The following is a 25,517-nucleotide window of genomic DNA, read 5'->3' as shown; positions in this document are numbered from 1 at the left end:
CCCTCCAATCTGATATCCAATCTTTCATCCCCTAATCTTTTTGTTATCCTCATAACCTTACTCTTTCCTGTATTCACTTTTAATTTTCTTCTTTTGCATACCCTACCAAATTCATCCACCAACCTCTGCAACTTCTCTTCAGAATCTCCCTAGAGCACAGTGTCATCAGCAAAGAGCAACTGTGACAACTCCCACTTTATGTGTTATTCTTTATCTTTTAACTCCACGACTCTTGCCAAGACCCTCGCATTTGCTTCTCTTACAACCCTATCTATAAATATATTAAACAACCACGGTGACATCACACATCCTTGTCTAAGGCCTACTTTTACTGGGAAATAATCTCCCTCTTTCCATATATATATATATATATATATATATATATATATATATATATATATATATATATATATATATATATATATATATATATATATATATATCTGGGAATATTGAGGATATTGTCAATTATTCTTTTATGGGTTCATCAGTTACAAAACGCCAGAGGCTTCGTTCGAGCTGAACTGTTACAGAAACCTTCTCTCAGGATGGCCTCTGTTCCCACATAAAGTGTATGGTTGCAAGCGATATGGTTGCAAACTTATTGGCAACCATAACGGTTGCAAATAGGTTTGGTGGTGGATATGGTTGCATGTCTGATTTGGAGGTATATCTGACGTATTAACATATGCACAATATATGATCGGCATAATCACATTAAATCTTTCTTTCTACCGTGATTTCAACTTATTCTCCAGTTAATATGGGCATTTTCTCCAAATTGCTTTTGTTAATTTCTACAACTTTTAACATACTGCGGGAATTTAGCTTAGGCTTGAATAAGTTAACTTATACTTCCCCTCTACGGATAAATGACCAACAGTAACGAGAGAATATATATTAAGTGACTCACGTTTGAACGCACGAGGAATATTCTACTACCCTGTTTAGTAGGCCATCTCCTCAACGCTAAAAAAAAAAAAGTTGGAAGATAAGGGGCTCTTTACTTACCTGAAGAGGATTTCGAGCCGAATTGTTTTGCATTGTTTGTTGCATATTATTATTATTACTATAATAATAATAATAATAATAATAATAATAATAATAATAATAATAATAATAATAATAAATAATAGTAATAATAATAATAATAATAAATAATAATGATAATAATAATAATAATAATAATAATAATAATAATAATAATAATAATAATAATAAATAATAATTATTATTATTATTATTATTGTTTTTCTCCTTCTTATTATTATTAATGATACTGACGACGATAGGATTAGGAGGAAATTCCCGAAAGCAGAGGTCATTAGGGTACATAATATCACTGATTACATAGCACTTTCAGCTTTGTGGTATCTCTAGCATGCCTACCGCTGGGTAACCTTTACTTGAAAGGTCCCACCCACATGACACCACCTGTGACCTAACCTGACCCAGTTTCCAGTCGTCGGTGCAGAGGTCGTGATCTCTCCACCTCACCAGAATGTGTAGTTGGTTGAAGGTGAAGTTTCTGAATTGTTCTTAAAATGGATTAAGTTCACTCATGAGCAACTTAATGTGACGGTATCATCATCATCATCGTCATCATCATCATCATCATCATCATCATTATCATCATCCACAAATAACCCGCACACAGGAAAAGTACCATGATTTGTGAATTGTTCCATCCATGGTATTGTGAGTTTTTATTCCACCTACTCTTCCTCCTTTTTATCCTCCTCCTCCTCCTAATCATCATCATAATCATCTTCATAATCAATAATAATTTTAATGCTTTTATCTCCACTAGTTTTTGTTGGGAATAATCTCACATTTTTTCCAGGTAACTTCCAGTGTTTGCCCTTTCCTGTCCAACTTCCTCCCGGTCGATGCGTCGCAGACGTCGGAAAAATATTCTCACCTTTTCAAACATTACCTCTGGATTCTTACTTTAAAAATCATGCTAGTTCTTGGACGACATAAAAACGAAACATACGCGCGCGCGCGCGCGAGTGTGTGTGTGTGTGTGTGTGTGTGTGTGTGTGTGTGTGTGTGTGTGTGTGTGTGTGTGTGTGTGTGTGTGTGTGTGTGTGTGTGTGTGTATGTGTATGTGTGTGTGTGTAGGTTTGAATCAGTGTCTTTAAGGCTTCAGACTAGTTAATCTTTAATTCCTTGAGAGAAAGTGTGAGGGGTGCGAAAGAGAAAGAGAAAGTGAAGGGGAAAAAACAAGATTAGTGCAATCATCAGGAGGCAGTAATACCTGTAAAATGTTTCAAGGCCTCTTTTTGGTCCCCGCAGCCCGCCCTAACGACAAGCTGGCGCACATAACAATTACAATCTGGGTGATCAGGCACTTACACAAGATAATTATTCTGTTGACCCACCAAACCGTAAACAGTAGTCACTATATTTCCCATCTCCGGAAACTGACTCCGGGTGACCAGCTTTTCCTGACACCCTTCCTCAGATATTTCCATTCAGTCAATTCATAAGATTCCATAAATCACTTTGGTAAACCCTGATCTAGTATACTCACACATGTCTGCTGGATTATCAAGCCCTCACCACTCAAAACCTCGTCCACACCCTCGTAAAACCCTTCGTCGGGCATCCCCTGCTCTTGTTCACCACGGATTTCATCACCCTCGTGATCAACCTGCTGTGCTCTCCTGTGCACGAAAAAATCATCTCAACAGCCTCTCATCTAGGTAAGACGCTAAATGCAGGTAAGCCTTCACTGATACAACGTTTTATTTACGGTGGGAGGGGAAGCTGCATCTAGAATCTAGAGAACATACAGTAACATCAGTGCATGTGTGGATAAGGTCAATGCGTAGTGTGAATAAGGACACTTCTGTACAGTTCAGGACACGTATTCAACGAGTATAGCTTTATCAGTCCTTAGGATTACGACCTTTGAAGCCACTAGTGGAGAAACGTGTCCTTTAATAAATCTGTGTATTTAGCCACAGCTTGTCGCAATTGCCACACCTTTTACAACCGTGTTGAATAATGCGCTTGATCACTGAGTGCAGGTGAAGAATCAAGAAATGGTAGATCACACTGCAGATCTACTGATCCACACTGTGTTCTCTGTTTCTGTTGTAACAAAATGATGTTCCTGTTGTATCATTATACTGATGTTTCTGTTGTACTATATTGCTGTTTCTGTTGCATCGCATTAATGTTTCATTTATATCATTATATTGATGTTTCTCTTGAATCATTGTGTTAATTATTCTGTTGTATCATACCGATGTTTATGTTGTATCACTGAATTAATATTTCTGTTGTATCACTACATTATTTTTTCTGTTGTATCTTAACATTAAAGTTTCTGTTGCAAAATGATGTGGGTGATGGATGTTGCCAAGCTGAGTGTGCCACAATTCTGTGCTCTTTTGCCTCTCCCATCCAACCCTCTTCAGTCCATGTACTCAATGGTTCTCTCCTCCCACTCTAGTTACAGGTACTCCAGGTTCTCGGACTCCCATTGTCAGTGTATGTTACTCTAAATAAGTATGTATATATGTATGTAGGTGGGCCAGATTTTACATTAAAGTACATAAGTGAACAATACTTAGAAAATGGTAAGAAAATGCTGGTTGAATTTATAGATTTAGAAAAGGCGTAGAATAGGTAGTGCGTTAATTAAATGAGAAGAGTGTGGCCTAAGATAAGGTTTATAGGGGACACAGAAGACAGGGATGTGTGATGTCATGATAATTGCTTAATAAAGATTGGGTCTTACTAGAAGTGAATGCTAGAACGTTCGGGAGAAATATGGGCTTAAGAGAGAGATGAATTCTTTGCAACGTGGGAGTTGTCACAACTACTCACAGTTCAGCCCGCTCTTCGTACACGGCAAACACATGAATTACCCTTCGTGTATTTCAGTATGTATAAAATTTAATAAAATTGTAATGTTTGTTGTTTTCTGTAAGGTTAGGTTTGAAAAAAAACACAGTACAGGTGGGGCTCGAAGTCACTTGCCGTGAGTTCGAGTCCCACGCGTACCGTGGTTTGTTTGTAATCGTGTTATTGCGATTTCATGAGTCAGGTTATGTTTGGTTAGGTTGATGTACATTAAATTTTGGGAAACACGGAAGCAAACATTAGAAACTGTTTGTTTAGAATAAAGTTTGGGTCTTATGACTTTTGTCATTTCCATATTCTTAGTTAGAAGTGATCAAAGGTCTTAGACCGAAACATTTCCAAAGTGAACATGTCCTAGTGTTCAGTTATGTGTCTTATGAAACCACTTGTCAGTATCCATCACTAAGATTCATACCATAGCCTACATTAACCTGGGATTAAAAAAGATGGGAAGCGTAGGTTTGGTAGCTCTGGGTTTAAATCGATATTTGGACCATGCGTATTCGCACGTACCTAAAAGAAATGTAAAGACTTGGTTGCTTTGCTGGTGGCACTAACTTTTGGAGGAATTTTATTGAGAGGTTGAAAAGGTGGAGGAATTTGGGAGGATGTTTAAAACAAAATTTAAAGTGAGCATATAAAAGATCAAAGTAACGAAAGTAAAAAGTTTAGGCAATGAAAATTGGGTCTCAGATTGGGGGTGGGGGGAAGGGATATGGAGGAAGTGAATGTATTTAGACATCTGCGAGTGGACTTGTCGTAAATGTGTCTGTAACAAAGTGAGCCATAAAATAGGCTAAGGGAAAAAAAGATAGATGGAGAATTGAGACATATGTGGAAAGTTAGAGTATATTAACGGTGTCATAAAGGAGTATGTACCAGAGTTTAGTGGTACCTACACTTTTACACTGGCGTGAGACATGGTCTTCAAACGTTGGAGTCAGTAAGGATGTCGTATTTCAGGGCAAAATGTAGTGTGAATATTATGTAAAGAATAAAGATATGGTACGCCATTTAGAAAGGCTGGAGCAGAATTGTTTGACCAAGAGGGTGTATAAATCTAGGTTAGACTGAATGAGGGGTAGTGTCTGTTTTATAGAATGGATGGAATTAGGTGGTGAAGGAGGTTTTTAGTAGCAAATCTTCAGAATCCAGCAGGCATGTAAGAGCGGAGTAAGTGGAGATACATAGTTTCTGGGATTCGATAAGCTGGTGTCAGCACAGTTAACCCTTATTAAGGGATTCGGGGGGCAATAATTAGCAGAATTTGAGCCCCGGTGGTGGCGAGTACAATGACTATACTCTATTGGACGGGTAGGGATGTTGCAGTTGGAAGAATCAATGATGTTCGTAAACTGGCAAAACAGCTGTTAAATAAACGATTGTATGGTATGGCTACTATTTCCTACTTTAGGTATCCTTTCCTTGGTGAGAAACGGCCCAAGTAAAAATAATATATATATATATATATATATATATATATATATATATATATATATATATATATATATATATATATATATATATATATATATATATATAAAGTGAATAGTGAAAATAGTGAAATTCCAAGCGTTTTCGTGATTTCTCACATTATTAAGGAACTGTTCCTTGATAATGTGAGAAATCAAGAAAACGTCCTTGAAATTTCACTATTTTTTCACAGAGGTTGTTCTGCATATTGTGATATCACCTGTTATTGTGATCTTGCTGCATATTTTTATCTCTGCAAAATGCTAACCTTTAATTAGTTATGGTGGGTTGTAGCTTCCTGCTAGACAGGCTGTGTTCACTGGTGATGCTTGTTTGTACTGAAGTCAACGTTCATGGGGACACATTGGTTGCTGTTATCCCTTTGCCTCTGCTGGAGCTACAGTTTTTCTTGGTGTTATTTACATTTCTAGTGTATTCCTAACGTTTTGATTACTTTAGTGAGAACATTTATTACTGTATTGAATACAGAACAATTTCATGAGAAGAAATATTTTTTAATCACTTGCATAAACGAGTGTGTTTTTGTAGCACCGGCGTCTCCTGGGACATGAATGCGTTAAGCATCTGTCTTAGCATATGTCATGTGATGTAGCATACAGTGTTGTTCACTTCACAAGAACGTTGCCGAACCACCGCACTTCTCACCGTGAGTATCACTGGCGAGGTTTTTAAAACACTGACGAGCAAAACACTAAAAGCTTTTGTTTGATTTCCCCGCGAGGTGTTCCGTAGTCTTTGCTGTGGCTTCAGAGAACACACGTAACAGATCACAACTGTGTTCTGTAACTTGTAGAGTAGCTTGAGAGAACAAACAGCAACAAGATGTTCCGCAGTGTTAAATAGCTCCAGAGAACATCCCTCGGGCTACTACTAACACAATCCCAGTTTCTTGGCGACAAGGAAGCTGTGAGCTTGTATAGTTAGCTTCGCTCGCCACGCCCCGTACTCTTTAAGAGATCGAATTACTTCTGAGCGGTGTGGTGCACCTACCTCACGCACCTTAATAAGGAAACACTAAATTTTCCCTCTTTAAGTCCACACTGTTGCAAATTCAACACTAAGTAACATGGACAACTCAAAATGGACAGTGATAAAAATTTCTAAAATGTAAAGTACGTCGTAAAGTGCAGAATTCCGTAAATGTTTATGGTTACAAACTGATCTTCCAATTCTCACAAGGTACACTGTACAAGGATTACTAAAAAAGTTATCATACTAAACTGTATCATGTTTAGACACAAAACACTTCAACACTTCACTGCTTCACTAAATGTAACTTGAGAGCCACGTACCAACCAGCACTGTGCACTCTGACGCATATATTCTTGCCTTTCCTATATCATCGTAAGATCTTTATGTCCTTTTCCACACTTTAGGAGCACAAGATCATTAACCTAGCAGTGTATAAGTCTTACTGCACCTACGAGTACAATACTATGTACTAAACATCGAAGAAGGAAGAGTAGAACTTGGGAACAGTGTTGAGTAGCTTTTGATTATTTTTAAGCCACATTCATTTCACAACTGCAGATGCGTTTTTGTTTCTCATTGCTTTCCATGTATTAGTCTTTACCCCGCCTCAAAGAGCAGGGCTAAGATATACATGGTTTCTGAAGGGGGGGGGGTTGGATTCCAGATATAGTGGTTGGGAGCCGCAGCTGCGTGTGGACGGTTGCAGCGCAGCGGGAACCGGAGCGAGCAGCAGCAGCGGCAGGTGCGGTATAGGCGGCAGCAGCAGCGGCAGGCTCAGGTCGCCGGTCCGTCTCTGACTAGCTTGCTGCTGGTGGGTTCAACATCACACCGACCTCCAGCCCGGACCCCCCCTCCCCCCTCCCTCACATGCGCACCTCTCTCTCTCTCTCTCTCTCTCTCTCTCTCTTCTCTCTACATATCGCTACCTCTCTCTCTCTCTCTCTCTTATCTTTTTACATCTCTATTTCTCTCTAAGTCATTTTGTTTGATTTTTTGGGTTTAACTTAGGTAATTTAGACATGTTACTATGTATGATAATTTTGCTTATGTAGACCTGTACCTAAATAAACTTACTCTCTGTCTCTCCCCCCTATCTCTTTATGTGCTGTCCTCTTTTGGTCCACAAATTACATAAAATACGAAGAGTAACTAGAGAGGGTAAGTACAAGAGCTACCAAGTTCGTACCATCGCTCAAAGGTAAACAATTTGCAGAAAGGCTCTAAGCACTCGATCTTTTCTCTCTCAGGAATCAGTGACTACGAGATCTCATTCAAACCTTTAAGATTCTGAATGCCTTATGTGATATGAGGGCCTCACGGTTTTGTTGACACGGTTTTGTTGAGACAGTGTTTTGCTCGTCAGTGTTTTATTTTAAAAACCTCGCCAGTGATACTCACGGTGAGAAGTGCGGTGGTTCGGCAACGTTCTTGTGAATTCATAATTTCATATGAGGGCCGCATCCATTTTCTAGAAAGGCCACATGCGGCTCACGGGCTGGAGGTTGGGGATCTCTGCCTTAGCCACACTCAGACAAGAACTCTTTAAGTGCTGAATCAATCCAAAACTCAAACCAATGGAATGAAACTGAGAAACAAAAGATGCAACACGAACGTGTGCAAAAGATTTTCTGCATTCAGAATTATAGTAGATTGGGATATACCACCCGATAGAGCTTTAAGCTCAAAGACAAGACCGTCATTGAAGAACCAGCTGGACTAGCACCTATCAAGAAAAGGGTTCAACTAGCTGCTACGCTGGGCTCAGTCTGAAGTGGAAGGATTTCTACTGTTTGTTCAGCGACTGCATAAAGACGATCAGCTAAAATCAAGGCAACTGTTTAATAATTCTTGCAGTTGTAGCAATAGGTGGTTACATTCATTATATCACAAATGGTGGTAACCAGAAATAGAACTACTGGAACACACTGCCCAGTGAATGGCATTGGAATAACACAAGCCGTTAAGATAGCAAAGATAGTAATTAAGTAGCATTTGCCTTTCATTCACTTACATCTGTAAATTCCTTTCCATTTTTAAAGTCTGGTATGGTAGGTAACCCTCCAGTTTTGTTTTCATGGCGGCAGTGGCCGGAGGGAGTGGAGGCTGCGGAGACAACCTGCTTGTCTGTTCTTCACTCCTATACCTATATAATACATGATAGTCCTTCAGCTAGACAGAAGTAGAAAGCTCTTGTCAGCAGATATCCTCGGCATGGACTCCCAAGATTTCTGTTGTCTACCTTTCCCATCTCTCTCTCTCTCTCTCTCTCTCTCTCTCTCTCTCTCTCTCTCTCTCTCTCTCTCTCTCTCTCTCTCTCTCTCTCTCTCTCTCTCTTTCTCTCTCTCTCCCCAATGACCATGGCAACACTAATGACAGTAGTGAAAATTATTTTGTATCGTACAGGCAACATCGATGAAATAAATATATCCTGTAGATTAAAAATCCAGAATTCTAAAAAAAAAAAAAACTTCTGAAAGTTGGTTTAGAATTTAGAGATTGAGAGAGAGAGAGAGGGAGAGAGAGAGAGAAAGAGAGAGAGAGAGAGAGAGAGAGGGAGAGAGAGAGAGAGAGAGCGAGAGAGAGAGAGAGAGAGAGAGAGAGAGAGAGAGAGAGAGAGAGAGAGAGAGACAGATAGATAGATAGAGAGAGAGAGAGAGAGAGAGAGAGAGAGAGAGAGAGAGAGAGAGAGAGAGAGAGAGAGAGAGCTGCATTGCAGCTGCAACACAATTTTAAGCATCATGGGCCATCCCAAGTAGAACCAGGCAGTTATTTTCACAACTAGCTCACATATCGTAGTGAAAATCTGACGCTAATTTCGGTCCAGCCATAAACATTGTCAAGTCACGAAGACGAACTGATGCGCGGTCCATTCTTCATTTTCAGTTTGTGGATTGTGAGCTGTTAACACCATCTGTGTTATTGTAGATGGAAAAGTTATAGCTTGTAGAACACTGGAATGGATCACAAGATAAAAAATAAGAATTTCTTCCAAAGGAAATATCAGTGATATTTTTTCACTGATTGTCTTTCAGTGGTATTTTTTATACTATGGTCTTTTTTCACTGTGGCATTTTTTCACTGTGGCATTTTTTTTAACTTTGATATTTTTTCTCTGGTATATTTTTATGGCATTTTTTCACTGTGACATTTCTTCATTATAACTTTTTTTCACTGTGGTATATTTTCACTGTGGTATTCTTCCTCTGGAATTTTTTCATAAGTAATCACAAGTAGAAGAATGAAGGTCTAACTGATGCAGAGAGAACTTGCATCCAGTCATCTGAATTCTCAATTTAACTTCGGACACTCTCCTTACAATTTCTTAGATTGTTATTATATTAATGGGTAAGTTCCAAGCCCGTACAGAAATAGAATCAAGGTAACCTATTTCTTCCCTTCACTGAAGGGATGAGTTTTTAAAGGAAAAAATACTGTGTAGTTAGTGAACACGGAACCAATTACATGGTCGTCGAGGAAAGACTTCTCTCCCAGCGGGCAAAAAAAATCCACTTCCTAGTTGAGGTTTATTTGCTAAGTTATAATTTCACTGAGGAATGAACTCGAAAACTGAGACTAAGTTTCCGTTTTATTTCTGAAAATCCCCGAGGCATTAATTGCTATTAATCTTCTCTGGCATCTGAAAGGTTCTTTTAAATGTTGCTTTAATATTAAACTTTGAAAGCAAATCCTGTTTTTGTTTAGCTATTCAAGGCATATAAGTGTAATTTTAAGACTTACTAAATTCCTCTGTCGTCTCCTACAAGTCTTGAATTTCTCCAAAATACTGGCATATCTGTCTCGAGATTATGGAACAGACTATCCAATACACAAATAACCTGCAAATAACCATTTCCAACACTTCTTCCTAACTGGTCTTATTAAATTTTCTCGTCAACGAAACTATAGACTTTCTCATAGATGTTCTTCCGAGACAGAATGGTAGATGAGGGTCTCTAACTGCGGTCCCTAAATTGACGGTCCAATAATGCTCTACCGTTTAGGGAATTTCTTCTTGCTAGGGAGACGTGTTACTGATTTTGTGTTTACCAAGATTCCGTTGTGCTGCTGTGTCTGACAGGTATGTTGAGAATGGTATAAAATACCTGTCATGCTACTCCTTCATTGTACTTAATGATTCTTATGAGTTCAACACTAATTCCCGAGGATTCGGAGACAGAATTTTTGTTGATGTCTCCGCCAGTAACACCAGCTGTGACCCAGAAGACTCAACTGAGTCAGGATCAGTCAGTCTGTTCACATCGCAAGTTGCTCCATAAACATACTTATCTACTTTCTAGTTATCGTAGTGGGTGACCGATGTACTATCAGGCTTGTTGAAGATAATTAATAAAAATATTACAAGTACAGGCATAGCAGTGCTGATAAACTATGGAGTAAAGACAGAAATACAATACTATGGATATTTAACCGGACTGGAAGAAACCTCCGGTGAGCGAAACATCTCCAAATTTAATATCATCATTGTTGCATTTATGCCTTTATTTCCAAAGTACAAAAAAAATGACACTTTTTAATATTATTTTGTCCAAACACACTCTAGTTAACCCTTTTAAGGCGTAGTTCCTAGGCCTTTGTGTATTCACATGACCTCGCGCTGCAGCCCACAGAATGGATATGGAGTGCACAATAAACTAGCCGCTTCAGAGGCAAAATTCAATTGAATTCTTTACAACACTTTTCATTCATTTTCCGTAGATACTCCATAGTGGGAGACAGTTTTATTTATTTAACGCTGATAGTGTGCTGAGTTTGTTCTTGTTAATTACGCGATACTAGCAGTGTTGATTGTTTTTGTGCAGCCATTCGTCCTACAAATTATAGAGAAAGGTATTGGGATATTCAAGCCTCACAGTGTCATGCTGAATCCAGCTCTGCCTATTGTAAGCCGTCAGTTTGTTATACTGTTATATGACTGTTATCTGTACGTAAATTAATTAGAATAGGTTAGGTTAACATAAGCTAAAAATGTATATATATTTTAGTTACAATTCAAATTCTGCAAAAATCGATGCAATGCATAGTAATCGAAAACTAATTCTCTTAAGAAGAGGGTATTACAGTGATGATTGTGTTGCTTGAATACTGTATTCTCAGTGGCGCTGCTGTGTTGTGTGTTTGTAATTACGCTGTGTTGCTTGTGATGGTGCATAATTAATAGCAGGAATGAGAGTTCTCTGTTGTTTTTGCTATTTACTTTTTCATTATGGGAGAAGATTGCCGGGAAAGATGCATATTGCAGCGGTGAGAGGCATTAAATCAGTCGACGCTGTGACCTTTATTAAAGCAGAACTTTCCCTCTGAACTCTGTGGAGAGAATGCTTGCAATTTATACATGTTCTCACCATGTTGGAGAGCTCTAAGACTGATTAGACTTTCGCGCGAGACACAGGGCTACTCTAAAGACAAAGACGCAAAATCTAAAATGCAAGACGCAAGACAGGGGACGCAAGACGCTAGACGCAAGACGCAAAAGAAGCTAGGCAGAATGGATTGTTGTGTGAGGTGAATGTCAGCACAATTCGTATTGTATCACAACCAAGAAGTTCCCCAGTTTGAAGCTTGAAAAAAAGGCGGCGTTATTCTCTAAATTATGCTTAGAAGACAATGTTAATGTCTAATTCTCGCTGGAGAGGCAGTGTTAATTTCTAGTTCTGGGTGGGCAGGGAGTATTAGTTTCTAGTTTTGGGTGGGAACTGAGTATTAGTTTCTAGTTCTGGGTAGGCAGGGAGTATTAGTTACTAGTTCTGGGTGGGAAGGGATCATTAATTTCTAGGTGATGTTAGGCAGGGAGTGTTAGTTTCTAGTTTACGCCGGGTAAGGAATGTTAGTGTGTTAGTTTCTAATGCTTGCTGGGTAAGGAATGTTATTTTCTAGTTCCCATTGGAAAAGCAAGACTAATTTCTATTTCAGGTTATGATAGTTCCCAGAGGATAACCATATTCCATTCTGCTTGGCGGCTCAATTGGCTCACAGATATTTAACCAAATACAGGAGATATATGTTGTCATCTTACATGGTCTCTTCCGCCCACCGTGAGTGTCCTTTGTGGACCAGCATGACAGTAGACAACTTACCTCTCCTCGTGATCTAGTTGATGTACAAAGAATACAAGCAGAGAGACTCTCTCATAAGCTTGATTTAACGTTGGATGATCAGTGACTTTGACAGTCACCCTAACATGAAATACTCCAGGAAAGGGCAAATAATTCACGGGAAAAAATGTAAAAGTCATGAGGGGAGAGTTCAGTGGATTTTGTCTGATTTGTGTGAAGAACGCAGGGAAGAGTTGGATCTCCTTCATTTCTCTCTTAATTAAAAGTTGTGTTCCATATGGAGATTGACGTCAGGGGAAATGTATACAGCGTTTTAGTGATATTTAAAGACGTTTTAAGTTTCGAGTAACTCCAAAAGGTTAATGCGAAAGTGAGGTGAGTAAATTCTCCTGTAGAGGAGAGATGACTCCTTGTGGAAAGTGAGGTAAATAAATTCTCCTATAGACGAGAGTTGACTCCTTATTCCGTGTCTAATAACTTATAACTACAAAAAAATAGGGGTTAAGATAACAAATGATGAAAGGGAAAGCGGATGTGTTACAACAGAGAGAAGGCAAGAAAAAAAATTCATTCAAAATGCCTGCAAAACTATGTTAATAAAAAGTGTGTATGCGAAGGCTCCGCAAACATTAGCCGTGAGCAACGGAGATGAAAACAAATGACCTGTGTTTGACGGGAACTTCACAGAACTATTCAGACCTCTTTATTGGTTTTCAATAACCAGGTATTTATTTATTTTTCACGAAAGCTACAATATAATAATGATCAAAGAAGAAACTTTATAAAGTGTAAAATAATTTCTAGTTGAAAGTGAAGTGAATTTAGAGCAGCGCTTGTCACTCCGTGACATAGACCACCCCTCAGACCTTCTGCCTTACCTCAGAGAATTTTCTCTCCTATCTGTTCCTCTCTTGCAACATTGCATAGCTCCTGACGACGCACAAGAGTGAGAAAGATCTAGAGCTAACGATATTAGCGGGGATTAGCGTGGACGGTTACAAAGCATGGCTTGCTTCTGCAGTGTTTTAAAAACTGAGGTTGGAGAGTTGAAGGAGGAGGTCTTGCTTCTCCAGGAGGAGATTAGGAGGCTGAAGGTCCACCTCAATGGGCCTGGGAGAGAGTGTGAGGTGGTTGGAGATGTGGGGAATGAGGCTTCTAGCAGTGAGGTGCAGTCTGTCTCTCACTGTGAGGAGGCTGTAGGTGGGGAGGTAGCAACGGCTACCAGCAGTGAGGTGCAGCCCAGCACCTGCTACAAGTGGCGAGTTGTTCACAGTAATGGGAGGCGCATCAGAGTAAGGAAAGTTAAGAGTGAAGATCTGAAGGTAGGAAATCGCTTCTCTGTTCTCCAGGATGAATGTACTTCAGTGGCCAGTGAAGGTAAGGGTACTACTGCCCCTGCTAATGAAGGTAAGCGCATTCTTGTGGTTGGTGACTCTCAGGTAAGATATGTTGACCGTGCTTTTTGTAATAGGAATAAGAAGATGAGAGATAGAGTGTGCTTCCCTGGAGCTGGTGTTGGGGACATTGTCAACAGGCTGGATAATATCATGTCAGGTAATGGAAACAAGCCCATTATCTGTCTCAGTGCTGGTGGAAATGATATTGGGAAGGGTAGGAGAGAAGAGCTGCTAGATAAGTACAGGTCAGCTATAGATTTCATTAAGTCTAAGGGAGGGATCCCAATCATATGTAGCATCTTGCCTAGAAGGGGAGTAGGAAATGAATGGTTGTCTAGGGCAATTGGTGTAAATTGCTGGCTAGACAGATACTGCAAGGAACTTGCAATCCCATTCATTGACAACTGGAACAACTTTTATGGCAAACATGATATGTATGCAAGGGATGGGGTACATCTCTCTGGGGCAGGGGTGGTAGCACTTGCAGACTCGATTGAGAAGGCCATTGGTGAAATGCCTATGATTTTAAACTGATGGAAGATAGAGTATGGGTGTGTGTGGGAAACAAGCAGGTTGCAACACTAGGGTTGGAAACAGTAAATGTATAAAAGGCATTCAGCATGAAGTTATAAATAAAGACAATAGAACAGGTCAGCAAACAAAGGGGGACAGCAGAGGGCAGCAAGGGACTAGCTCCCTTAAGGTTTACTATACTAATAGCAGGAGTGTTAGAAATAAGATAGATGAGCTAAGATTAATTGCAAGTGCAGGAAACATAGATATTATTGCTATAACAGAGACCTGGCTCAATCTGAAAGATAGAGAGATGCCCTCTGAATGTCACATACAAGGCTATAAATTATTCCACACTGACAGGGTCAACAGGAAAGGTGGTGGAGTAGCGATGTATGTCAGAGACAATTTAAATTGTTGTGTTAGACAAGATATTAAATTAGAAGCGTCAGCCACTGAATCTGTTTGGTTACAGCTTCTCGAGGGCCGAGAAAAACTAATTTTGGGTGTGATTTACAGGGCCCCAAATCTTGATAGGGAGTGCAGTAAACTTCTATGGGACGAAATTCGTAAGGCATCTACATACGAAAATGTTGTGCTAATGGGAGATTTCAACTATAGACAGATTGACTGGAGCAATTTGACAGGAAATTTAGAGTCGGGTGACTTTCTTGATACGATCCAGGATTGTTTTTTAAAACAGTTTGTGACAGAGCCAACTAGGGGAAATAACCTCCTTGACTTGGTTCTTGCCAGTAGGGAAACACTAATTAATAATCTTGAGGTTAATGATGAGCTTGGGGAGAGTGATCACAAATCACTCAGTTTTAACATATCATGGAATTCCCCTAATAATGGCAATCAAGTCTCCGTCCCTGACTTTCGCTTGGCTGATTTCATAGGACTGAAAAATTACTTAGGTGGGCTGAACTGGAATGACCTGACTAGGGGTCAGGTAGGTGGTGATGGTTGCCGATATGATGCTTTCCAGGGCATAGTTCTAGCTGCTCAGTCAAATTATGTTCCAAATAGGGAAATCAGATCAAACAAAAATGATCCTAAATGGATGAACAATAGATTAAAATATCTGATTGGTCAAAAGAGAGGCATATATAGGCAAATCAAAAGAGGAGAGGGGCAATTACGAAATCGATATATTCAGTTAAAGAGAGAAATAAAAAAGGGAATTAGAAAAGCAAATAGAGATTATGAGGTTAAAGTTGCAAGAGAATCGAAGACTAACCCAAAAGGATTCTTTCAGGTATACAGAAGTAAGATCAGGGACAAGATAGGCCCACTCAAAAGTTCCTCGGGTCAGCTCACTGACAATGATAAGGAAATGTGTAGAATTTTTAACACATACTTCCTCTCAGTTTTTACACAGGAGGATACCAGCTATATTCCAGTAATGATAAATTATGTAGAACAGGACGATAATAAACTGTGCACTATTAGGGTCACAAGTGACATGGTCCTTAGGCAAATAGATAAATTAAAACCTAACAAATCCCCAGGCCCTGATGAACTGTATGCAAGGGTTCTAAAGGAATGTAAAGAGGAGCTTAGCGCACCTTTGGCTAATCTTTTCAACATATCACTACAAACTGGCATGGTGCCAGATAAGTGGAAAATGGCAAATGTGATACCTATTTTCAAAACAGGTGACAGGTCCTTAGCTTCGAACTATAGACCAATAAGCCTAACCTCCATAGTGGGAAAATTTATGGAATCAATAATTGCCGAGGCAGTTCGTAGCCACCTTGAAAAGCATAAATTAATCAACGAATCTCAGCATGGTTTTACAAAGGGGCGTTCCTGCCTTACGAATTTATTAACTTTTTTCACTAAGGTATTTGAGGAGGTAGATCATGGTAATGAATATGATATTGTGTATATGGACTTCAGTAAGGCTTTTGACAGGGTCCCACATCAGAGACTATTGAGGAAAATTAAAGCACATGGAATAGGAGGAGAAATTTTTTCTTGGATAGAGGCATGGTTGACAAATAGGCAGCAGAGAGTTTGCATAAATGGGGAGAAATCAGAGTGGGGAAGCGTCACGAGCGGTGTTCCACAGGGGTCAGTGTTGGGCCCCCTGCTGTTCACAATCTACATAAACGACATAGATGAGGGCATAAAGAGCGACATCGGCAAGTTTGCCGATGACACCAAAATAGGCCGTCGAATTCATTCTGACGAGGACATTCGAGCACTCCAGGAAGATTTGAATAGACTGATGCAGTGGTCGGAGAAGTGGCAGATGCAGTTTAATATAGACAAATGCAAAGTTCTAAATGTTGGACAGGACAATAACCATGCCACATATAAACTAAATAATGTAGATCTTAATATTACGGATTGCGAAAAAGATTTAGGAGTTCTGGTTAGCAGTAATCTGAAACCAAGACAACAGTGCATAAGTGTTCGCAATAAAGCTAATAGAATCCTTGGCTTCATATCAAGAAGCATAAATAATAGGAGTCCTCAGGTTGTTCTTCAACTCTATACATCCTTGGTTAGGCCTCATTTAGATTATGCTGCACAGTTTTGGTCACCGTATTACAGAATGGATATAAATTCTCTGGAAAATGTACAAAGGAGGATGACAAAGATGATCCCATGTATCAGAAACCTTCCCTATGAGGATAGACTAAGGGCCCTGAAACTGCACTCTCTAGAAAGACGTAGAATTAGGGGGGATATGATTGAGGTGTATAAGTGGAAGACAGGAATAAATAAAGGGGATGTAAATAGTGTGCTGAAAATATCTAGCCTAGACAGGACTCGCAGCAATGGTTTTAAGTTGGAAAAATTCAGATTCAGGAGGGATATAGGAAAATACTGGTTTGGTAATAGAGTTGTGGATGAGTGGAACAAACTCCCAAGTACCGTTATAGAGGCCAGAACGTTGTGTAGCTTTAAAAATAGGTTGGATAAATACATGAGTAGATGTGGGTGGGTGTGAGTTAGACCTGATAGCTTGTGCTAACAGGTCGGTTGCCGTGTTCCTCCCTTAAGTCAATGTGACCTGACCTGACTAGGTTGGGTGCATTGGCTTAAGCCGGTAGGAGACTTGGACCTGCCTCGCATGGGCCAGTAGGCCTTCTGCAGTGTTCCTTCGTTCTTATGTTCTTATGTTCTTATGTTCTTATAAATCCCCATGTGGCTTGTTCTGCTATGTTAAGATCGCCTGTTTACGATTGTATTGTATGTATTAGTACAGAGACAAAATTTGCCCTATAAGCTGTTTTTGGGGAAGACAGTTTGTTTCATTGTAGCTCTTCTTCAACTCGTGAAATAATGGAGTTCAACACAGAGCGAAACGTTGGGCAAATATAAACTTGTTCGGCAACCTATGTCTGTCTTAAAAAGTGATGGTAGAGAGAGAGAGAGAGAACAAGCAAGCAAGCTTATATATATATATATATATATATATATATATATATATATATATATATATATATATATATATATATATATATATATATATATATATATATATATATATATATATATATATATATATATATATATATATATATATTTATGAAATGGGTAATGATTTAAAATACCCAAGAAATATAATTGATAAATCTTTTAAAGTTGCTAGAAATACTTTTTACAATCCAAAAAGGGACAACCAGCCTTATTCAACTAAAAATATGTTGGTTCTCCCTTACCATGAAAACTTGGTTGATATGCCTTCTCTTCTTAAGACTTTTAATATTAAAGTTGTATTCAAAAATCTTGATACAGTAAAAAAACTTTTGATAAAGAATTCCCCCCAAAATGCTGATGGATGTGTCTATAAGATTTCTTGTAAAATTTGCGATAAAGTTTATTACGGTCAAACTGGTAAAAATCTCGAACTAAGATTAAAACAACATAAATATAGCATTAGAACTGGACAAGATTCCAATGCTCTATTTTTTCATGTAAGAGATTTTAACCATCCAATTGATTTTCAAAAAGTTGAGAAAGTAGTATCAAGCAAGTCCATGGTCGACAGGAATATAATTGAATCTTGTTTCATAAAAAGCAGTTTTGACAATAATATGAATATTTCCTTTGGTTTATATAAATTAGATCCATTTATAATTAATAGAATTTGGGAAGAATTTAATAATACACTGGACAAATAATAATTTTTAAATTTTCTTGGGTAGAATAGTTTGTTGGTGAGTTGTGCAAAGGACCTATCCAAGTTGGGTCGGCGCGTGTCAGGTGTTTAACCGTTGTGGGATCTGATAGTGAGGTGTTGGCCAGACCCCTTATATAGCTTCCTTGGATGCTTTACTTTCATAGTTCCTTGATAATGTGAGTAGTCACGAAAGCGCTTGGAATTTCTCTATTCTTTCAGAGTGGTTGTTTTACATATTCTGAAATCACCTGTTTACTGTGATCTTATTGCATATATATATATATATATATATATATATATATATATATATATATATATATATATATATATATATATATATATATATATATATATATATATATATATATATATATATATATATATATATATATATGCAATAAGATCACAGTGAACAGGTGATTTCAAAATATGCAAAACAACCACTCTGAAAGAATAGAGAAATTCCAAGCGCTTTCGTGACTACTCACATTATCAAGCTTGGAATTTCTCTATTCTTTCAGAGTGGTTGTTTTGCATATATATATATATATATATATATATATATATATATATATATATATATATATATATATATATATATATATATATATATATGTATATATATATATATATATATATATATATATATATATGGTATAAACCTTGGTAATAAATACCGACAAGTTGGTTTAGAAAGACACGTAAGCAAACACTATAACATATTTATTAGAAAACGTTTCGGTCCTGGAACCTTGATCACTTCTCAGAAGTGATCAAGGTTCCAGGACCGAAACGTTTTCTAAATAAATATGTTATAGTGTTTGCTTACGTGTCTTTCTAAACCATATATATATATATATATATATATATATATATATATATATATATATATATATATATATATATATATATATATATATATATATATATATATATACACGCACACACACACACACACACACGCACATAATATATATATATATATATATATATATATATATATATATATATATATATATATATATATATATATATATATTTTTATATATATATATATATATATATATATATATATATATATATATATATATATATATATATATATATATATATATAAATATGCAATAAGATCACAGTAAACAGGTGATTTCAGAATATGCAAAACAACCACTGTGAAAGATTAGTTCCTTGATAATGTGAGTAGTCACGAAAGCGCTTGGAATTTGTCTATTCTTTTACAGTGGTTGTTTTGCATAAAGCAACAGCAAAGAACTACAGACCGATAGCACTAACATCCCATATCATAAAAATCTTTGAAAGGGTCCTAAGAAGCAAGATCACCACCCATCTAGAAACCCATCAGTTACACAACCCAGGGCAACATGGGTTTAGAACAGGTCGCTCCTGTCTGTCTCAACTATTGGATCACTACGACAAGGTCCTAAATGCACTAGAAGATAAAAAGAATGCAGATGTAATATATACAGACTTTGCAAAAGCCTTCGACAAGTGTGACCATGGCGTAATAGCGCACAAAATGCGTGCTAAAGGAATAACAGGAAAAGTCGGTCGATGGATCTATAATTTCCTCACTAACAGAACACAGAGAGTAGTCGTCAACAGAGTAAAGTCCGAGGCAGCTACGGTGAAAAGCTCTGTTCCACAAGGCACAGTACTCGCTCCCATCTTGTTCCTCATCCTCATATCCGACATAGACAAGGATGTCAGCCACAGCACCGTGTCTTCCTTTGCAGATGACACCCGAATCTGCATGACAGTGTCTTCCATTGCAGACACTGCAAGGCTCCAGGCGGACATCAACCGAATCTTTCAGTGGGCTGCAGAAAACAATATGAAGTTCAACGATGAGAAATTTCAATTACTCAGATATGGTAAACATGAGGAAATTAAATCTTCATCAGAGTACAAAACAAATTCTGGCCACAAAATAGAGCGAAACACCAACGTCAAAGACCTGGGAGTGATCATGTCGGAGGATCTCACCTTCAAGGACCATAACATTGTATCAATCGCATCTGCTAGAAAAATGACAGGATGGATAATGAGAACCTTCAAAACTAGGGAGGCCAAGCCCATGATGACACTCTTCAGGTCACTTGTTCTATCTAGGCTGGAATATTGCTGCACACTAACAGCACCTTTCAAGGCAGGTGAAATTGCTGACCTAGAAAATGTACAGAGAACCTTCACGGCGCGCATAACGGAGATAAAACACCTCAATTACTGGGAGCGCTTGAGGTTCCTAAACCTGTATTCCCTGGAACGCAGGCGGGAGAGATACATGATTATATACACCTGGAAAATCCTAGAGGGACTAGTACCGAACTTGCACACGAAAATCACTCACTACTAAAGCAAAAGACTTGGCAGACGATGCAACATCCCCCCAATGAAAAGCAGGGGTGTCACTAGCACGTTAAGAGACCATACAATAAGTGTCAGGGGCCCGAGACTGTTCAACTGCCTCCCAGCATACATAAGGGGGATTACCAACAGACCCCTGGCAGTCTTCAAGCTGGCACTGGACGAGCACCTAAAGTCGGTTTCTGACCAGCCGGGCTGTGGCTCGTACGTTGGTTTGCGTGCAGCCAGCAGCAACAGCCTGGTTGATCAGGCTCTGATCCACCAGGAGGCCTGGTCACAGACCGGGCCGCGGGGGCGTTGACCCCCGGAACTCTCTCCAGGTAAACTCCAGGTAATATATATATATAAATATATGCATGAGTGTAATCATGTAAATATCTGAAACTTGTCATTTCGTTGATTCTTCATGCATATATATATATATATAAAATCTCTGCATGTCGAGTCCAGCGGAGATCAATGTTTGCATAAAGCCATACATTATCAAACAAGATTTACAGCATCCAGTAGTATATTCATTCCTATCACGATTATCACCAATAACACTGAATAGCTCTGTACGCATGAACAAGCAGCAAGAGATGTTCACGTTGTGTTAAATAAAAGAACTGAGTTCCTGGTGAAATGTTATACTTGGTGCAATGGTTTTAATGGGAGTTGTTGTGTATATCGTTGTAATGTGTGTAGTTGAAGTCAAGTTATATATTTCCGGGTGTTTGTTTTCATATATATATATATATATATATATATATATATATATATATATATATATATATATATATATATATATATATATATATATATATGTATATATATTATATATATATATATATATATATATATATATATATATATATATATATATATATATATATATATATATATATATATATATATATATATATATATATATATATATATATGCCAGGTGTAAATGATAATGGGAGCCCTTTGATTGAACTTTGTATAGAAAGGGGTTTAGTTATAGGTAATACATATTTTAAGAAAAAGAGGATAAATAAGTATACAAGATATGATGTAGGGCGAAATGACAGTAGTTTGTTGGATTATGTATTGGTAGATAAAGGAATGTTGAGTAGACTTCAGGATGTACATGTTTATAGAGGGGCCACAGATATATCAGATCACTTTCTAGTTGTAGCTACACTGAGAGTAAAAGGTAGATGGGATACAAGGAGAATAGAAGCATCAGGGAAGAGAGAGGTGAAGATTTATAAACTAAAAGAGGAGGCAGTTAGGGTAAGATATAAGCAGCTATTGGAGGATAGATGGGCTAATGAGAGCATAGGCAATGGGGTCGAAGAGGTATGGGGTAGGTTTAAAAATGTAGTGTTAGAGTGTTCAGCAGAAGTTTGTGGTTACAGGAAAGTGGGTGCGGGAGGGAAGAGGAGCGATTGGTGGAATGATGATGTAAAGAGAGTAGTAAGGGAGAAAAAGTTAGCATATGAGAAGTTTTTACAAAGTAGAAGCGATGCAAGGAAGGAAGAGTATATGGAGAAAAAGAGAGAGGTTAAGAGAGTGGTGAAGCAATGTAAAAAGAGAGCAAATGAGAGAGTGGGTGAGATGTTATCAACAAATTTTGTTGAAAATAGGAAAAAGTTTTGGAGTGAGATTAACAAGTTAAGGAAGCCTAGAGAACAAATGGATTTGTCAGTTAAAAATAGGAGAGGAGAGTTATTAAATGGAGAGTTAGAGGTATTGGGAAGATGGAGGGAATATTTTGAGGAATTGTTAAATGTTGATGAGATATGGAAGCTGTGATTTCGTGTATAGGGCAAGGAGGAATAATATCTTGTAGGAGTGAGGAAGAGCCAGTTGTGAGTGTGGGGGAAGTTCGTGAGGCAGTAGGTAAATTGAAAGGGGGTAAGGCAGCCGGGATTGATGGGATAAAGATAGAAATGTTAAAAGCAGGTGGGGATATAGTTTTGGAGTGGTTGGTGCAATTATTTAATAAATGTATGGAAGAGGGTAAGGTACCTAGGGATTGGCAGAGAGCATGCATAGTTCCTTTGTATAAAGGCAATGGGGATAAAAGAGAGTGCAAAAATTATAGGGGGATAAGTCTGTTGAGTATACCTGGTAAAGTGTATGGTAGAGTTATTATTGAAAGAATTAAGAGTAAGACGGAGAACAGGATAGCAGATGAACAAGGAGGCTTTAGGAAAGGTAGGGGGTGTGTGGACCAGGTGTTTACAGTGAAACATATAAGTGAACAGTATTTAGATAAGGCTAAAGAGGTCTTTGTGGCATTTATGGATTTGGAAAAGGCGTATGACAGTGTGGATAGGGGGGCAATGTGGCAGATGTTGCAGGTGTATGGTGTAGGAGGTAGGTTACTGAAAGCAGTGAAGAGTTTTTATGAGGATAGTGAGGCTCAAGTTAGAGTATGTAGGAAAGAGGGAAATTATTTCCCAGTAAAAGTAGGCCTTAGACAAGGATGTGTGATGTCACCGTGGTTGTTTAATATATTTATAGATGGGGTTGTAAGAGAAGTAAATGCGAGGATCTTGGCAAGAGTCGTGGAGTTAAGAGATAAAGAATCACACATAAAGTGGGAGTTGTCACAGTTGCTCTTTGCTGATGACAGTGTGCTCTTGGGAGATTCTGAAGAGAAGTTGCAGAGATTGGTGGATGAATTTGGTAGGGTGTGCAAAAGAAGAAAATTAAAAGTGAATACAGGAAAGAGTAAGGTTATGAGGATAACAAAAAGATTAGGTGATGAATGATTGGATATCAGATTGGAGGGAGAGAGTATGGAGGAGGTGAATGTATTCAGATATTTGGGAGTGGACGTGTCAGCGGATGGGTCTATGAAAGATGAGGTGAATCATAGAATTGATGAGGGGAAAAGGGTGAGTGGTGCACTTAGGAGTCTGTGGAGACAAAGAACTTTGTCCTTGGAGGCAAAGAGGGGAATGTATGAGAGTATAGTTTTACCAACGCTCTTATATGGGTGTGAAGCATGGGTGATGAATGTTGCAGCGAGGAGAAGGCTGGAGGCAGTGGAGATGTCATGTCTGAGGGCAATGTGTGGTGTGAATATAATGCAGAGAAATCGTAGTTTGGAAGTTAGGAGGAGGTGCGGCATTACAAAAACTGTTGTCCAGAGGGCTGAGGAAGGGTTGTTGAGGTGGTTCGGACATGTAGAGAGAATGGAGCGAAACAGAGTGACTTCAAGAGTGTATCAGTCTGTAGTGGAAGGAAGGCGGAGTAGGGGTCGGCCTAGGAAGGGTTGGAGGGAGGGGGTAAAGGAGGTTTTGTGTGGGAGGAGCTTGGACTTCCAGCAGGCATGCGTGAGCGTGTTTGATAGGAGTGAATGGAGACAAATGGATTTTAATACTTGACGTGCTGTTGGAGTGTGAGCAAAGTAACATTTATGAAGGGGTTCAGGGAAACCGGCAGGCCGGACTTGAGTCCTGGAGATGGGAAGTACAGTTCCTGCACTCTGAAGGAGGGGTGTTAATGTTGCAGTTTAAAAACTGTAGTGTAAAGCACCCTTCTGGCAAGACAGTGATGGAGTGAATGATGGTGAAAGTTTTTCTTTTTCGGGCCACCCTGCCTTGGTGGGAATCGGCCAGTGTGATAATAATAATATATATATATATATATATATATATATATATATATATATATATATATATATATATATATATATATATATATATATATATATATATATATATATATATATTAAATTTCTGACCTCACCTACATTTTTAAAGGTGTTGGGGGTTTTGCTTAAATATTTGAGAATATGTTTGAGTTTACGGGAGTTTAGCTGTAACATGTTCATGTTGGTACGGCTAAAAATATTTTCAGCCTTAATTAGATGAGTAGCAGGCGGGTGCAGTACCTGGTGACTCAGGTACAGGAGCTCCTGTACCGTCTTCAGCTTCTCGAATGTTAAAGAAGCTTGAAAGAGAGCAAGCTTTTATTGCAATAAAATGTAATCAATTGCATTATGATATTCTTTTTAATAAAAGCTTTAGTTGTTTCTTTTGTATTTATCCTGTTCTCTTCTACCGATAAAAGGCTCTTGTTCCAAGGGGTTTTAGCTGCCTTCTCCCTTTCTCTGGTCGAAATGGATTTCATCCCATTCCCCAGGAGCTGTGTGACCCTTACGAGTTTAACTCTTCCGCATGATGCTACTCACTGATTCATTACTGTGTTTTCTCGGTTGCTTTACTGCATCTTTCCTGCATTTCATTGGCTTTCCTGAAGCGCTAAACCAGTGTGGGCTCACTCAACGCAGAGCGCGACGTAAGCTCGATCCTCCGGGTACCATTCTTGTATCGTAGTAAGGGTACCATCCCAGTACCTTTGCCGGTTTCTTGCTGTACCGTCGTTGGTGTATCGTTACCGTACCACCCTTGTACCACTCGCTACCCGCATCACCGTACCACCCCTGTACCACTCGCTACCCGCATCACCGTACCACCCCTGTACCCCTCGCTACCCGCATCACCGTACCACCCCTGTACCCCTCGCTACCCGCATCACCGTACCACCCCTGTACCCCTCGCTACCCGCATCACCGTACCACCCCTGTACCACTCGCTACCCGCATCACCGTACCACCCCTGTACCACTCGCTACCCGCATTACCGTACCACCACTGTATCACTCGCTACCCGCATCACCGTA

The 25,517-nt window shown here is 38.7% G+C and overlaps 1 protein-coding gene across 1 annotated transcript in view; it reads right to left on the bottom strand.

Annotated features, from left to right (window-relative positions):
- LOC128691095 (protein turtle homolog B-like) overlaps positions 1–7,126 on the bottom strand; it is a 153,682-nt gene extending 146,556 nt beyond the window's left edge. Inside the window, exon 1 of the mRNA XM_053779895.2 lies at positions 5,618–7,126. The gene's annotated coding sequence lies outside the window, so the exon portion shown is untranslated. The remainder of the gene's footprint in view (positions 1–5,617) is intronic.
- Between the last annotated feature and the right edge of the window lie 18,391 nt (positions 7,127–25,517).

The sequence above is a fragment of the Cherax quadricarinatus genome, chromosome 27 (assembly GCF_038502225.1).
Source record: "Cherax quadricarinatus isolate ZL_2023a chromosome 27, ASM3850222v1, whole genome shotgun sequence".
Classification (NCBI taxonomy): Eukaryota; Metazoa; Arthropoda; class Malacostraca; order Decapoda; family Parastacidae; genus Cherax; species Cherax quadricarinatus.
The sequence above is the reverse complement of the archived record's forward strand: the minus strand, read 5'-3'. Positions and strand labels throughout refer to the sequence as shown.